Source organism: Mandrillus leucophaeus, unplaced genomic scaffold (genome assembly GCF_000951045.1).
Source record: "Mandrillus leucophaeus isolate KB7577 unplaced genomic scaffold, Mleu.le_1.0 Scaffold545, whole genome shotgun sequence".
Taxonomy (NCBI): domain Eukaryota; kingdom Metazoa; phylum Chordata; class Mammalia; order Primates; family Cercopithecidae; genus Mandrillus; species Mandrillus leucophaeus.
The window spans coordinates 1050407-1067096 of record NW_012105864.1 but is presented as its reverse complement, the minus strand read 5'-3'; positions in this window follow the sequence as shown (position 1 = coordinate 1067096).

The following is a 16690-nucleotide window of genomic DNA, read 5'->3' as shown; positions in this document are numbered from 1 at the left end:
GAAAGCATATACAATAGATTGAAGTGTGTCTTGAAAGCATATACAACAGATTGAAGTGTGTCTTGAAAGCACATACAATAGATTGAAGTGTGTCTAAACACCTATTTAGGGGAGAGGTGAAATGCAATGAAAACTTTCTCAAAACCATCAAAAACATTAAGTTTGAATTTGACCCACAGAGATTGATCACTATGGAGGAATTTGACCTCCAAGAACAAACTGTTCAATTGATCCAAGGGGAATTCAATATAATTTGAAACTATTCTCACCTTACAAGATTATTTGTCTTTTTAAATTAATTTTGACCTTCAAGAAAATGAATAGAGAAATAACTCATTGTAGCACCTGCCAAACATTTGTGATGTTCATTGCTTTAATAGTAAATTGTTAATGCCATGAAGACTTCTACTTTGACCTTTTGTATCAAGGCTAGCAATGGATATCTGGCTAAGCCACCCTGCTTATTTCACTCATGGGTGTCCTAGTGATTGGCTTACGTATCCCACTGTCTCTTTATCAGTAGGGGACAACGTGATGTAACACACATCCAGACAGAATAAACCATATTGTGTCAGCATTCTCCAGAGCATTAGAAGGCCTGGACAAAATCAGGTGTTTATAAGAAAAAAATGAAATTCCTTAAGAAAGTCGAAACCCACTGATAGAATGAGATTACAGCTTATAGATCTAACATTGTCAAATTTAAATATGTGATGTACTTCTTTTATTGACTTCCCATAGGTTCTCAGAGGAAATAGTTCCTCTTTGGTCTGATATTATCTTACCTAATATTAAGTAGCACCCAGTATTAACAAAAGAAGAAAGAAGGGGCTGAGTCCAAGAGACTCAGTGGCTTGGCGTTTCTCTTCCGCCACTGATATCTTCTCCCTCACTCCCCAAGGCATGAGATTCCATGGAAATCTAGAATTGGTTTCACTAATCTCTGAATTTTACTCTTGTTCATATAATAACATTTTATACATTAATTTACATTTTGTAATTATATCCAATTTAACATGAGTCCTTTCTAATTCAAATATTCTCCTCTTGTATTTCTAATCATCTCTGGCTGCCTCCATTCCAACTAGGTAGGATACTTCTTGAAATGTCTGCACTGTGATATTTTCTATATTCTTAGTACGACTGTGATGAAACAAATTTGAAAGCAAATTTCTTGGAAATAGTAATTTGCTTTTTTAGTATGCAGTATTCACAGAAGGTTGTAGACTTCTCTTTCAAGCAAGATGTATGCATGCTACTTTCTCTCTAGGTTTGTAATTATATTGTGTTGTCAATATGTCAATATAGTATCATATTGCTAATATATCTAATAAGATATAGTAGCATTACCTACTTCAAAAATAGAAAAATAGAATGATGTTTCAAATTTTTGTGAAGGGAGTGTTGAAAACTTTTTTTTTTTTTTTGAGACGGGGTCTCGCTCTGTCACCCAGGCTGAAGTACAGTGGCATGATCATAGCTCACTGTAATGTTGAATTGCTGATGTCAAGCAATATTCCCATCTCAGCCTCCTGTGTAGCTAGAACTACAGGCATGTGCCAACACCCCTACTAATTTTTATTTTTGCAGAGATGAGGATCCTGCTGTGTTGCCAAGGCTGGTATCAAACCCCTGGCCTGAAGCAATCCTCCCACCTTGGCCTCCTAAAGAATTAGGATTACAGGTATGAGTCACTGGGACCACTCTGAAAACTTTTTCACTGTGAAGTTATTTTTCAGTATGAGACTAACATACTGAAACAAGTTGTTACTGTTGTAAGAACAGAAAAGGATATGAAGTCAAACCTGTTGTTATCCAAAAGAAGGGAATAATACTGTTTAAAAGTAGAAGATACATTGAAATATCTCTATCCCTAATTTCCAGTTCTCAAAGATACCCATTAAATAGTCATTTACTTACCTCTCACTCTGTTTACTCCTTAGATAGGTTGCATAGAGGTTGTAGCATGAATGTAGATATTGGAAATTTACTGGAGTTATGATCAGACAAACTGATTGAAGTGGAAAAGAGAATCAATCAGCCAAATAATTACAGAAGTTGCACCACTGCCTGAAATACCTTGACTGATTCTATAGAAGTTGAATTTTTGCCAAATAAATTCTGAAAATAATTACAAGCTTCCTTTTGAGTTGAATGTTACACATAGAGTTCTAATAAGAGCTAATTTGACATCATTGACACGTAACAAAAAAGAAGGAACATGTTGCTTTGACGTAAGGGCACTCCAATGTCTAGGAATGTAACCATTTTGTCAGATCAGTAAGGTTTAATGCAACTAGCCAGACACCTGTCCCTCAGCCTCTCAGTCAAGGAGCAGCTTCTTTCTTTCTTTGGGCTGGGCTTATTCAAATTAACAAAACCAGTCTGGTTTCTTTTAAATCATATCCCCTGCCCCTGCTCATCTGCAGTGAAGGCTGCTGGCTTCATATTTCCATTGTTTGCTTTTATTCTGAGCAGCAGTAACTGGACTAGCTAATGTATAGCTTCCTGAGAGTTAACCATTCCTTCTAGAAGCTAATCTTTAGAGGGAAAAATCTTTATGTGATTTAATGCAATTTGGGAAAAATGAGCATGTTTCCTGAGAGCTCTGAGGATATGTTGTCTTATAATGAGGCAAGAAACTTGAACCAATTATCTGAGGCATACACACAACTGTCAGGAAACAGTAGTTGATGTGCTATTAGCTGCTCTTCCCATACTCCCAGTTGTATTGCTGTGTTTTTGTCAGCATCTTGGGGAAGAAAAGGGATATTTAGGTGACGATAAATCAATGCAAACTTAATAAGCCAAGTGTTAATCTATCTCTACAATTCTCTCAAAATATTCTAAAATACCTGGTACAATTAATCTATTCTTTAGCATCACAGGAAGAAGTTTGTTGACTTTATTTTATATTTATTCTATTAATTGGGGTAACAGGCTATCTAAAATAAAATATGCCAGATTTTGAATTATTTACACTTTTAGGTACATTTTTAGTCAAAATGTTGCCTTCCTGCCTATAAGGCTTTGGTAACTAGTAATTCTCATTATGCAGGAGGCATTTTCCTGTCTCAAATGTCAAAACAAGAGATTATGGTCACTATAAAACCTGCACACATAGTCCAGATTTCAATTATCTGTGGATGACTCAACACATTATACATGGTGTGTATGGCCCAGGATGCTTGTCCTCATAATTTAGCAGTTTCAACCAATTATCCAGCACATTCTCTGTCATCCTGCAAAGTGTCTAACTATGCAATGACAATGCAGCCTTAAGGATGCTCCAGGTGACTGCAATATATGTTAAAGGCCACACTGAAGTCGTAAGAATTTAGAAGTGTGCTCTCTTATGGCGACTCTAATTCCAAGACTTTGACTTGAGAAAACCTCCTGAAAATGCCCATGAGTAACAAATTTCTCCTGATCACTAGAGCTATAAATAATAGGTAGAAATATCCAGGTCTAGACTCACAGCTCTTAGAGTGCTCAAAGGAGAATACATTCCCATGAGCTCACGCATTCATTCTTTCAACGAGTATTCAAGCTTTTGCTATGTATCAGGTACTACTTGGTACATACTAATTGGTTCTGAAAATCTCAAAGCTTAATTTACAAGTTGATTCCAGTAAGAGGTTAAAAACCTGGCCTTCTTCCGAATAGAAAATGTCTGAGGCCTTTACTAAAGGAAATGAATACACACATACACATATGCATACATATATGTACGTACATACACCCAAAGTTTGTTGTGGAGCGGGTAGGTGTGAAGATGTCTTATGACCATGTAATAATGTCATATGTAGCTTCAAAGACATACCTAGCTATGAAAATCTGTTTTTGTGAGATTTTTTTCCCTCTTGGATAGATAAGTCCAAAGAGGCACTTTAGAAATATAAAATGTTTTCCATTCAAGATGTGTCTCAACAAAATTTATGTCTCTATTGTCAGGATGCTTTTAAGTATATTTATGGTCCTGTGAGCTAGGGAGACATCCCATGGGGTAGTATTTGGAAATGTTTATTTCTCTTTCACCTCAAAATAAATAGCTAGAAGGACCCCTTGCTGACTTCTGGCCAGAACATCAGATGCATGGCTGCCCACTGGAGAGCTCAAAGACAGCAGGAAGTGGTATCATCTTTCTAAAATAAGACTATCACTTTAGGTACCCAAAGGGAGACTCAAGAGTTCACTTTAAGTGGTGGGAGCCCAGGGAAGTGGATATTGTCAATCCTGAAAGGTAAGGAATGGCCCCCAAATATCCTCTTAATTTTTCTACTGTTATAATGTTGGATTTTTCAGTAATGATATGATTCAAATGTCCTCTTTATGTTCATGCATCATTATCTAATTTTACATTCTACTTCAAGAAGTTCATTTAAGTCACCTAGATAGGTGGTTGACAAACTCAGAAAAGACTTTTAAAAAATAAGTTCCAAATGATATAAGACAGCTCCCTTCTCTCCTTTTGACCTTTGTTGTGCTGATGCCAACCTTCACATTCCTAATTGCCAGATTTCTGAACAAATCTGTGACTATCAAATCAGCATTTGCACCTTGATGTTTCCCATTAGCGTTTCAGTGTGGCTAGTCAAACTCCTCACTCTTCTTACTCACAGTGATCCCAGGACAAAATCATGATTTGTGGGCAAACACCACAGACAGGGCCCACTGGATCTCCCTCACAGAGACAGTAAGAAGGGCAGCCTCACTTGGCTACTCTGCTTCCACCCGAGAGAGTTTCTACTTCCCAGAGAGCAAAATATGCTCCAGCCATAAAACGTGGATGAAGAAGTTGAATATTCCTTCAGCCAACAGTTATAAATAACCACGAATCGGCAAAATGCATTATTTTAATGAATAAAGGTAGATTTTACAAGCAAAACAAAAAATATCATTCTCTCTTTGTAGAAGTGTTTCTTTGATTATTTAGTTTCTTTCCTTCACCTCCCCAAACCTTCTCCACTGTAAGAAGCCTGCCATAGAAGCATAAATGTTAGAGTAATACATCTGGCTGCAAATTCTTCCAGGAAATAAAAGATACATTTGCCATCAGGACAAAGAAATAAAGGGAACTGGATTCAGAGTCGCTCAAGCACCAGAGAACAAGTCTTCGTAACTCCGCCCTCTACTTGATTTCATTACCTCCCTAATGGGAATTTCAGTGACAGCAATGGAGTAACCACTGGGTCTCTGGTATTGTGAATGAATAAACTTACGTGAGAGGGAGTTGCATGCTTGCATTTTAAAAGCTTCCGACAAAAATATGACGTTTTACATTTTAAGAGATAAAAAATGTATAAGCAAATACTTTACTATTTGTCTTGAATGTTAGATCATCACAGTATAAAAGCACATAATGTGCTTGCTATACTGGCAACACACATGTTAAAAACAAACTTTCTAAAAGTCATTTAGATTTACACAACTGACAAAAAGGTTGCCTTCTGGATCGAGAATCTCCTCCACCACTTATTAAATATTTGACCTTGAGCCAGGTAACAACACTCTAAGTCTCAGTGTCCCCATTTGTAGGATGGAAATAATGATGGTGCCCTACCACAGAATTGTTTTATGTATTATATTAACCTGGAAAACAAAATCCTTAGCAGAATGCCTAACACAAAATAAGTTTTCAAACATTAGTTCTATACGAAAAAGCAAGTGGAGACAAATAAAACAGGCTGGGGCTGGAAGGATTGAGGAAAAATAGTCCTACTTTATTGAGACGAACACCAAATATTTCAAATCTGGGTCAAAATCAACTAAGAATGGATATAATACAATTTTTAAAAACACACTCCAAAGAAGTATGGACTGAAAATATATTGAGGAAATGTGTCAAGATGACAAATGTATGCAGTAGAAATATATAATAGGCTATTAGAGAAAAACCAAGATGCTTTTAAGGCCTATTTATTTCATGCGAATGTTAAGAAAAAAATAATATAACCCTTTCTCAAACTCTTCTCCAGCACTATCGCCAGAGACAAATAGTTCACTTAATGCACAAAAGCAACTTTTGTGTCCATAGATGAAATTAGCATGAGGCAAAAGAAAGTTCTGGTGAAAAAAAAAAAAAAAAATGTTTTTTCAAGACAGTGCTGAGCCAAGTTATTTATTCACTAAGTCAACAACTATTTACTGAGTACCATCCTTGTGCAGATGTAGCACAAAACACAGGGGATAAAAACAGTGAACAAAGTCAAGCATGGCCCAGACTCTTATGATGCTCACATTCCAGTGCAAGAAGCTAGTCATTAATCAAACCATGATCCAAATGGCTGTTTCTTGCCAACCAAGGGAAAGTGCTATGGAGAGACAACAGATGTAGCCTGCAGTTCTGAACGGCTTCAATGAAAAGAGGGAATAAGTAGTCGATGGCTGTTAGAGGGGGTTACAGATTAAGGAGTCTGTAGTTGTTTTACTATCTTTTAAGGAAAAGGTTGGAATAAAGGAAATGAACCGGAGTCAGGATTCAGTTAGTCAATAAGCAGTGAGACCACTTAATTCTTTAAGAACTGATTAAATTTTTTCGTTTCTCTAATTCAATATACGTCTGTATTCTCTTCTGTTAGAAAAGGTCAGCACTCATGCCAGGGGAACCTGGGGTACCTATTTGTGTCCTGACAAAAGAGATTCTTCTTCCATGTTTTAAAAATAAATGTTTCCACCCAGAGACAGTAAGGAGGCTGGAAACAGCTCAATATTAACTCTAAGAGATCAAGCCAAGCAAAGCCTTTACCCAAGCTCCAGAAAACCCATTTCTGGAAGATCATCATGTCCAAATACATGTTTCTAAGGGGGACAATGTAATTTTCTCCTCTAGGGAGTAGGGATTTTTGCCTATTCATCCTTTTTTCTAATTGTGAGTTTCATTGCATCTCATCAATTTGAAGGCTTATCTCCAGTTGAAATGTGTCTGTTTGTCAGTGCTCCAATTTAGTGTGTCTGGGATTTATCCTGCATTTGCTGACCTCTGAAAGAGACCCGCCTGGACTAGGTCGTTTCCTTTTCACTGAGACTGTATTACTGGAATTCCTTAACCAGTGGCTCTCCTAAGCATGGAGGATGTCCTTGCTCTGGGAGGTTTCTGTTTACTTCTGGCCTTGGTGGCATTTCTCTAAGACTGGACCCCATTCTTCTAGGGCCCTTGGCTTCTTCATTTCATTATGTTCTCAAGGCTACTCCTTGGTTACGGGCAGATCTTTTGTCCCAACTGATATTTGTTTAGAGAGCTTGACAATTTACCAAATGACCTAGACAAAAGGTCTCAAAACATAACATCTGTTTGTTGTCCAAAGAACTACTTTCAGGCCTAACATGACTATAGATCAAAATTATGAATGTAACTTCTTGCAAGTGTTAGAAGGTCATCAAAAGGAAAAAAAAAAAAAAGAAAAAAATTACAAGGTTCTGTAAAGAACAGACTGTAGTTGACTAGAGACAAGGTAATTGGTATATGCTGGAAGGTTTAAATCCCTCAAAAGAGCTGACTTGGATTTGAAGAAGATAAAATACAGACGTATGCATACTTTCTGGGATGTGTTCTGTAGGTAACTCCACGGCACTGCTAATGTAGATGAATGACAACCACAGTCAGGTCATTTTCAGATCATTAGCAACCTTCGGTTAACATGCCATAGAAATTACACTCATTTGTTATTTGACAAATATTAATTGAGTACTTGCTGTGTGCCAGGAGCTGTTCTGGGTTCTAGAGTTAAAGCAGTGAATAAAAGTCCTCATGGAGCTTACATTCCAGTTGCAAAGGATCTGCAACAAAGTGAGCAAATATATAATGTATCAAGTTGTGGTAATAGATATAAAAGGAGGGAGGTTGGTAGCCACGGGCTCTTTTATGAAGTGTGGTAAGTGGAGGCCTCAATGAGAGAATATTTTAGCAGGGAAGTGAAGGAGATAAGGAAGCAAGCCATACCAACATCTGGGGGAAGGGCTTTCAGGTAGAGGGATCAGCACATGCAAAGAGACTAAGGTGGGAGACAGCCTGGTGTGTGTGAGGAAGAGAATGAGTGGGGAGGAGGTAGGGGAAGAGGTCAGGTAAGAGGTTGTCGAGGCATATAGGGCCTTCCAGGACGTGGTAAGGGTGTGGGCTTTTATCCTGAGTGACGTAGGAAGCCACTGGAGGGTGCAGAGTAGCGTCATAATCAAACTCATGTGGTTTAGGAGCTCACCTTGTACACTATGTTGAGAATATAACTGTAGAGGCACAGGGGGAGAACTGAAAGAACAATTCAGAGGTTACTGGAATCACCCAGAGGCAGCAGAAGCTTACACTAGGGTGGTGGCAACAGAGCTGGTGAGACATGGCAGCGTTCTGTATATATCGTTAAGAGTGGAGACAATGTGATCTGTTAATTAGTTGGCTGTAAGGCATAAGAAAAAATATGAGTCAGGATAAATCTAAACTTGTGTCCAGAGTTACAAAAAGATTGTTTTCGGGCCAGGTGCAGTGGCTCACACCTGTAATCCCAGCACTTTGGGAGGCTGAGGTGGGCGGATCACGTCAGGAGGTCAAGACCATCCTGGCTAACACAGTGAAACCCCGTCTCTACTAAAAAATACAAAAATTAGCCGGGCATGGTGGCGGACGCCTATAGTCCCAGCTACTCGGGAGGCTGAGGCAGGAGACTGGTGTGAACCCAGGAGGTGGAGCTTGCAGTGAGCAGAGATTGCACCACTGCACTCCAGTCTGGGCAACAGAGCGAGACTCCGTCTCGGGTGGGGGGGAAAAAAAAGATGGTTTTCCATTAACTAAAATCAAGCTATCAGGAGGAACAGTGTCGGTGTAAAGGGATTACCAGGATTTTGATTTTAAACATGTTCCTCTGAAGTTCCTTGTTAGAGTTCCACAAAAAGACATCATTAAGCAGTTAAATAGACAAGTCTGGAGGCCAGGGGGAGGTCCAGTATGGAGAAATACATTCAAGAGTCTTCAATATACAGATGCAAGTAGGGTAAGATTACCTAGGAGGTGACACGAAGAGACAAGGTCCATGGACTAAGTCCTTGGTCACTTGGACTTAGGAGTACAAGGAGAAGCAACTAGTGTGGCTGAGGGAAAAACAAGAGTAAGGAGTCCCAGGTGAGGTAAGCAAAGCATTCAAGATGGAAGTGTTTAGTGCATGTGTAAGCATAGTTACTGATAGAGTGAGAAAATACTCAAGAGTTGACCCTTGGGTTTAGCCATATGGAGATCATCAGAGACCTTGGTGAGAGCAGTTTTGGTGCAATTATAAGGGCCAAAGGCATTTTGAGTAGGAATAAGTGACAATAAAAGGAGAAAACTGGAAACAACACAATGTATAAGTCACGATTCTCCAGATAAACAGAGCCAATAGAGGGTATATGGAGAGAGAGGGAGAAGTTTATTTTAAGGAACTGGCTCGTGTAACTGTGGAGGCCAACAGGCTGAAGATCAGGGAAGAGTTGCTGTTGCAGCTCAGGTCTCAAGGCCATCTGCAGGTAGAATTTCTTCTTCTTCTGAAGAGGTCAGTCATTTTCTCTGAAGGTCCTCAACTGATTGGATAAGGCCAACCTACATTACAGAGAATAATCTGTTTCAAAGTCTACTGATTTAAATGTTCATTTCATGTGAAGGTACCCTCACAGAAATATCTAATGTTTGACCAAATATTTGGATGCTATGGCCTAGATAAGTTGACATATAAAATAAAAAATTTACTATCCTAGAGAAGTCCAGGAGAGACTGTGTGTAGGAAAGAGAAATTGGGCAGTAGGTGGAGGGGAAATTACTTTTAAGATAAGAGAAATAGGCCAGGCACCGTGGCTTATGCCTGTAATCCCAGCACTTTGAGAGGTCAAGGCAGGAGGATCACCTGAGGTCAGGAGTTTGAGGCCAGCCTGGCCAACGTTGCAAAACCCCGTCTCTACTGAAAATACAAAAATTAGCCGGGCGTGGTGGCATGTGCCTGTAATCCCAGCTACTCATAAGGTGGAAGCAGGAGAATTGCTTGAACCCAGGAGACAGAGGTTGCAGTGAGCTGAGATTGTGCCACTGCACTCCAGCCTGGGCAACTGAGACTCCGTCTCAAAAAATAAATAAATAAATAAGAGAAATAACAGTATGTTTTTATGCTAACAGCAATGAAAGTGAGGAGAAGGTAAAACTGATGATTCAGAAGTGAGAGGGGAGAATTGCAAGAACAATGTTCTTGAGTGAGAGGACTAGGATCTATGCACAAATAGAAGGGGTGGTATTTGATAGGAGCCAGGGAAAGTCTTCCGTGTTCCAGGAAAATGGCTAAATCAGTGTGTTAGTAGGAGCTTATCAACATTATCTTCTGAATACTTCTATCTTCTTACAAAATAGGAAGCAAAGTCACCAGCTAAGGGTAAGGAGGACAGAGAAGTAGAAGAGGCTTGAGGATCCAAGAAAAGACAAAACATTTATCAAGTAGAATATGGGATTGAAAAGATGAGAAATTGAACAGAATTTTCAGGTAACACTCAGGAAGGACCTGTAAACATTCATTATCATGAGTTTAAGGTGTGATCAGCCTGCATGGTTGTGTTTGTCTGCCGTGATGTTCAGGTGAACCATTGCAGGGGCAGAACAGGCTAAGAGCATAAATTAATTGGACCATGGGGCTTTGCTGTCCAAGGACAATAAGTGTTAAAAGGGATGAAGGAGTTGAGAGTTCACTCAAGAAAGTGATTATAATGATAAGCCATGAAATCTAAACTGTTTAAGACAACGGGTAAGAGGGTGATGAAGGATAGCAAAAAGCTGGGAGGATCAGTATGGATGGTGGGTCTTGTTGGGACTGAGGAATCTTTCAAATATGGATGCTAGAGGGAGTGAACTGGAAAGCTAGCTGGTGATGGCTGGAGAATACTCGAGTTGAGATTACAGAGATGTTTTATTGACAATGGCACCTTCTAAAGTGAGCATGGCTGAGGATAGGATCATTGAGGGAGAGGAAACAAAAATTGCATATAGCCAAAATATTGAAATCCCCATAATTGGAAAGTGACAATGAGCACAGGCTTTCATCCCGAGTGAGACAAGAAGCCATTGGAGGGTTCTCAACAGAGTGGTGTCATAGTCTAACTTAGGTAGTTTAGTTCACCCTGTACACTACGTTGAAAATGCAACCATAGAGGCACAAGAGGGGAAACAAAGATAAAGATCAGAGGCTACTGAAATCACCCAGAGATGGCAGAACCTCGCAATGCGAGAGCAGCAATAGAGGTGATGAGACATGGTTGGATTCTGTGGATATCAAAATCACCATAATTTTGACAAGAACACAGTTGGAGAATGACAGTGAGCCAGCAGCTGCAATCTCTGAGAGTCAAGGGAAGTGGGCTGAGGGTTGTGGGTTGGATAGTCTGAAAACATGGCGCACACACTTCATGGGATGGTGCCTGCCTGCCCCTCACCATAGGCTGGAGCAGACATAGGGTCTCAAACTCCTGAAAAATAAAAATAAAATCCTAAGTCCCCCAGTCAAGTGAATTGGACTTCCCCTGGCCAAGGGGACCCTGGAATAACCTTGAAAGCTTGACTGTGATGAGATGGGGGTGTCAGACACGGCTCCTTATACCCCCTCCCTGGCTTACCATGATTGAGCTTTCTTCCCTAAGGACTAAAAAGAGAGTAGCTCTTTCAAAAGACTCTGCTGCTGATATTATACAACTGCCTGACATACCCCCGTGTTTTTTGTCTGATAAAAGAGCAGACCAGAGTGGTTCTGGCAGTCTACAGACGATGCACAGTAAGGGTTTTGGCATCTTCTGATTCGCCCTTTGACACCAGAGGGCACAAAACTCCACCCTCCAATCATGCTAATGCTTTTTTGTACATAGGACCCATGAGGGGCCATGAAGCTCCATTAACATGTGCATATTTCTCCTTTCACAAACATTCATGACTCCTATTGCTTTGTGAATATGGATATTTGGCCACCCTGCTCAGCATACATGCCAGTTCCTCTTGCACCTCCCTTAAAGTATCTGTTTCTGGCTTCTGGCTGCAGGATTTGCTCCCCAGCCCATCAGAATGGCCACCCTGCAGGCTGCAATCCCTTATGAGAAATAAGGGTCTTTTCTCCAAATTTCTGAACCCTGCCATTCTTCAGTTGACACTCCATTGAAAGGTTTTAAGGAAGAAAGCATGACCTGGAAGTGACAAAAGGAGTAAAACTCCCAAATCCAGGCCCACTGAGATGAGGGCTGTGGGAAAGAAAATGGCCACCACCTGAGGAGGCTGCCAGGGAGGACACCGTGATCTCAGGGCTGGGCCAGGTTTCAGATAGAGCAAGCAGGTAACAGTCACTGTCAGAGAGGGGGTTGCAGATGATTGGCTGGGAGATCTAGAGGGCAGTAGAATGATGGTAGGAGCTGGGACAGAAGCATGTGATGTGCAAGGAAATAACTTATGATTAGAGTCCGGGGATAAGGAAATCTGTGCTGCTTGTGGGGATGGGTACAGGGTATAATGACAATATCCTTGATGTTCTCAAGGTAGATGGTTAATATCATTCATATGTATTATTGGGAAATTCTATATACTACTGTTAGTTTGTATTATTTATATTGGGGGCAGGAGGTGAGTCTGGGCAGGAGGGGACAGAGTTTGAAGCCCGCCTCCACTCCTGCCTTTGGTGACATGGGGTAGAAGAGGGGTCATCCTTGAATTCCTCACTCTCTCTCAGCTCAGTCTCAACTTCAGGGGTTTTCAGTGGTTGTTTTCCCACAGCCCCATTCAGCTGTACCTGTGTAGGGGTAGAAAAGACTAAGAGCTCAAGCTAACTAGACCATGGGCCTTTGGCAGGCAAGGACAATGAGAATAGAAATAGGTGAATGATTGAGAGTTCACACAAGAGGGTGGTTCTAATGACCTGTCGTGAAATGTAAGCTGGTTAAGACAGGAAGTATGAGGGTGATGAAAGACACCAAAAAGGATATGATCAATGGGTGGTGGGTCTTGTTGGGGTTGAGGAATCCCTGAAATCTGGATACAAGAGGGAGTGATCTGGAAAGCTAGCAGGTGCTAGATTTACAGTAGAAATTGTTTCTCCTCTTGTTGGTGTCTTAGCGTATCTTGACTTGGACCCAGTGCCAAAGATTTCTGTGAATATTCCAGATAATGGCCAGTGCCTTAACGTTATCAGAACAAGCGTATATCTCTCAGCATATTTTTAGAATATGCTGAGTTTGGAAAGAATTATTTCCAAGCTCAACTCCTGCTGCATCTACATGTGTGCTGAGATAAAATTCCAGAGTCAGGCCAAATTGGAAGCCACAGCACTGATGGAGGTCAGAGGAAATGGGCTTCAGTCCCGCCTTTGTCACAAGGGGAACACCCCACCTCTCCCTCAGCTTGTTTCCTGCTATTGAAAGCAAACACTGAGCTGTGAGAATAGAGTCAACATACAAATTCTGTAATGGTACCTGTGCGTAATGTGATAGACACACTAGATAACTTTCTTAAAAGCATTAGTAAGGAATGAAGATAATTTTTTTAATGCTGTGCTCTACTTCAAAAGAATGTTAGAGAGTTTGGAGACCATCTCACATGGACAGGAGAGCTCTGCAGAAGAAGCCCCAAATCTTCAACCAAGGTCATTAGGAATAGTCTGGAGCTTGGGAGAAACACTTATGAACCTAGTGGTTGAGAAAGAGACCACAAATTGGAATGCCTATAGAGGCCTAGAAATAAAGTAGGCCAGCTATCATGTAATAGGGCATGGTGGGGAATGTGGCAAACTAGAATGGCTACTGATTTTCAGGACAGCCATGAATTAGCTCCAGGTGATTGTTTATTTCACAAGTGCAGGTCTTGTGTGGCCGGAAGACCACACTAGACCTTTCTATTTCTGAAAGCATCCAGGATCTTGGTTTTATGCGAAATTTCCTTATTTTAAAACTTGTAACCAAATCACAATATTCAAGCCACTGCATGGATCATCAAAACACACTTGCAGGCAGATTTGACCTTCAGTTACCAATGCTCAGTGTTCTAAGGTTGTGTATGGTTGGTGACTCGAAACAGACCATGCAGAAATTCAGGTTTAGTCAGTGTACCCTGAATCTTCTGTCAGTGTTAACAGATCACATAGTTCTTAGCACATAATGGGTTCTTGTTGAGTATTTAATTCAAGAAAAAATCTCTCTCTTGAATAAAAGAACATACTCAATGTGAAAAAAACTGCAGCATTTTTAGTCCAGTCGTTTTCATGTGTTTTAGCTGCTGCATCCCCTCCACCACCATCCCCTGATGTCCTGGGAAACACTCTCACAGCTAGAAATCAGTGTGCAGGTGGTTTACCATGGAGGTACTCAGGAGTAACACCTGGAAGGGAATGAGGGCAGTAGGGCTGCGCAGAGAAGGAAGGTAAGTTGTGAGACAGCTTTAACACAGGCCTCTGCCAGTCCCTGAGGGAGCTCTGTAGCTGGGATGGCCCTTCAGTGATCTCCTGAATTGAGGCTGGGGACTAGATCTTTGTCACTGGATGTGAGCTACCCCATCATTGGGATCTCAGCCATCATCAGGCATTGCCCATCCATAGCAGCTGGGGAAATGAGTGCCCCAATCCAAAAAGCAAGTCTGGGCAGCACACCACAGCATCCACTATGTTAGTCAACCCTTAGCATAGGAAACTGCACAGGGAATTCCAATATAAAGCACAGTCAAGCAGAGATGCTCTGGTTACAGAGTCCAACTCCACTCTTGCTTTTCCTATCCTCACTTACCCCAGGGCAGATTTGAAGAATGCATATTCATCTCAGAGTCTAGAAACAGCCCTCAGAAGTGCTTTGCCTTAATCCTCAAGAATCCCCTCATCTGAGACCCTAGAGAAGTCCCTTTGGGGAGTGTATTAGTCCGTTTTCATGCTGCTGATAAAGACATACCCAAGACGGGGAAATTTACAAAAGAAAGAGGTTTAATGGACTTACAGTTCCACATGGCTGCGGAGGCCTCACAATCATGGCAGAAAGTGAAAGGCATGTTTCACATGTGGCAGACAAGAGAAGAGAGCTTGTGCAGGGCAACTCCCCCTTATAAAACCATCAGATCTCGTGAGACTTATTCACTATCACAAGAACAGCATAGGAAAGAACTGCCCCCATTATTCAATTACCTCCCACTGGGTCCCTCCCACAACATGTGGAAATTCAAGATTAGATTTGGGTGGGGACACAGTCAAACCATTATCAGGGAGGCTACTCCCCACCTTCAAACTGGAGACTAGTCCTGCTGTCATTCCCTCTCTGCCTCAGCTAGCAAAGCCCATCCACCACTACCTCGACTCTCCTCTTGGAAAGGAGCCACACCACCTCAAGGGAAGCACTTAAGTACCTCATGTCACCTCTTCAGAGAATATTTTGATTGGAATGAAATGATCTGAAAATTAGGATCAAAGATCCTTTCATTTTAAATGGTTCATTCCTGTGGAGATTATTCAGGTTTTCTTCCTCAGACATCTCCACAGCATACTTGGCTTCCTCTTTGAAGAACAATATAATTATAGAAAAAGAACAGAGAGCACCACGCAGATTGAAATGACAGGTTCTTAGTCCTTATAGAAACCTCAGTGCTGAATCCAACAGCATTCAGATGCCCTTTCATTCACCTTCCAGTGTAAGCCTTCTCAAAACTGGAAACTTTTTCAAAAAGGCATAACACCTGATTAAACTTGCCTTTCTTTCAATTAATCAATCACCTTCCCTGCCTCCTGTTAAAGAGGTCATTATGTTGCCTTCTTACCCATTTGTTTTCCTCAAAAATCGCCTCTCTTGCTCCACCAGTGAGTTTCTCTGAGAACTTTGTTAAAATAGAGAATAATATACTTGAGTCACTTCTATGATATATTTTTTAAATGCTACTGGCTGCCCCAAATGGTTCATATATCACATTCATCATGTATGAGCTTTTTCCATGAAATGAGGCCAAATTTATATTCACAGTACTCCTCTTTTCTTCTTCCCTGACAATTTCCTCCCCTGTGCTCACCCTTCTGCCTCACTCCCTCAACCACCACACATACCCAAACCGCTAAGAGCAATTCCAGGAGGGAATGTACGCTTCCTTGTCCCAATGGAGCACTTTTTGCTCATTATTTTTGCTCTACAGTTCATTTGGCTGGACGCCTACTTATTCACCCTGCTTGCTCAGCTAAAGCATGTCATCTGGGAAGATTTAAATTATCAAATTCAGGAAAGTGGTTTTAGGACAGTGTTCGAAAAGGGAGACACATTTGTTGACACATGTTACAGATCCACAGTTAATGTCATTTCCAGGCATCTTGTGCCAGGTTCTCTCCTTCATCAAATACCACAATAAAAAGAGGTGGCACATGAAGGCACAAAAGCAGCTCACATAACCCAGAAGCCAACACACTTAGCAAGGACTACAGAAAAAGTGCCATCTTGCCTGACAGATACAACTTTTTCTTCTTAGTTCTGTTCTTTTCTAAAAGGATAGGGAATGATTGGTTATGTTACTTGGGTTTGTATATTAGAAATTCTGGAAAATAGAATGCAAAACATTCAGTTGTGTAAGTGGGAAATTTTAAAATTTCCATTAAATAATATGGCTCCTAACTGCAGTGATCTTTAGTTCTCTATAGAAGCCCAAGACTCCACTATTTCTCCAACTCTTCATTCAAGGGGGAATCTCTTTTTTTTTTTTTTTTTT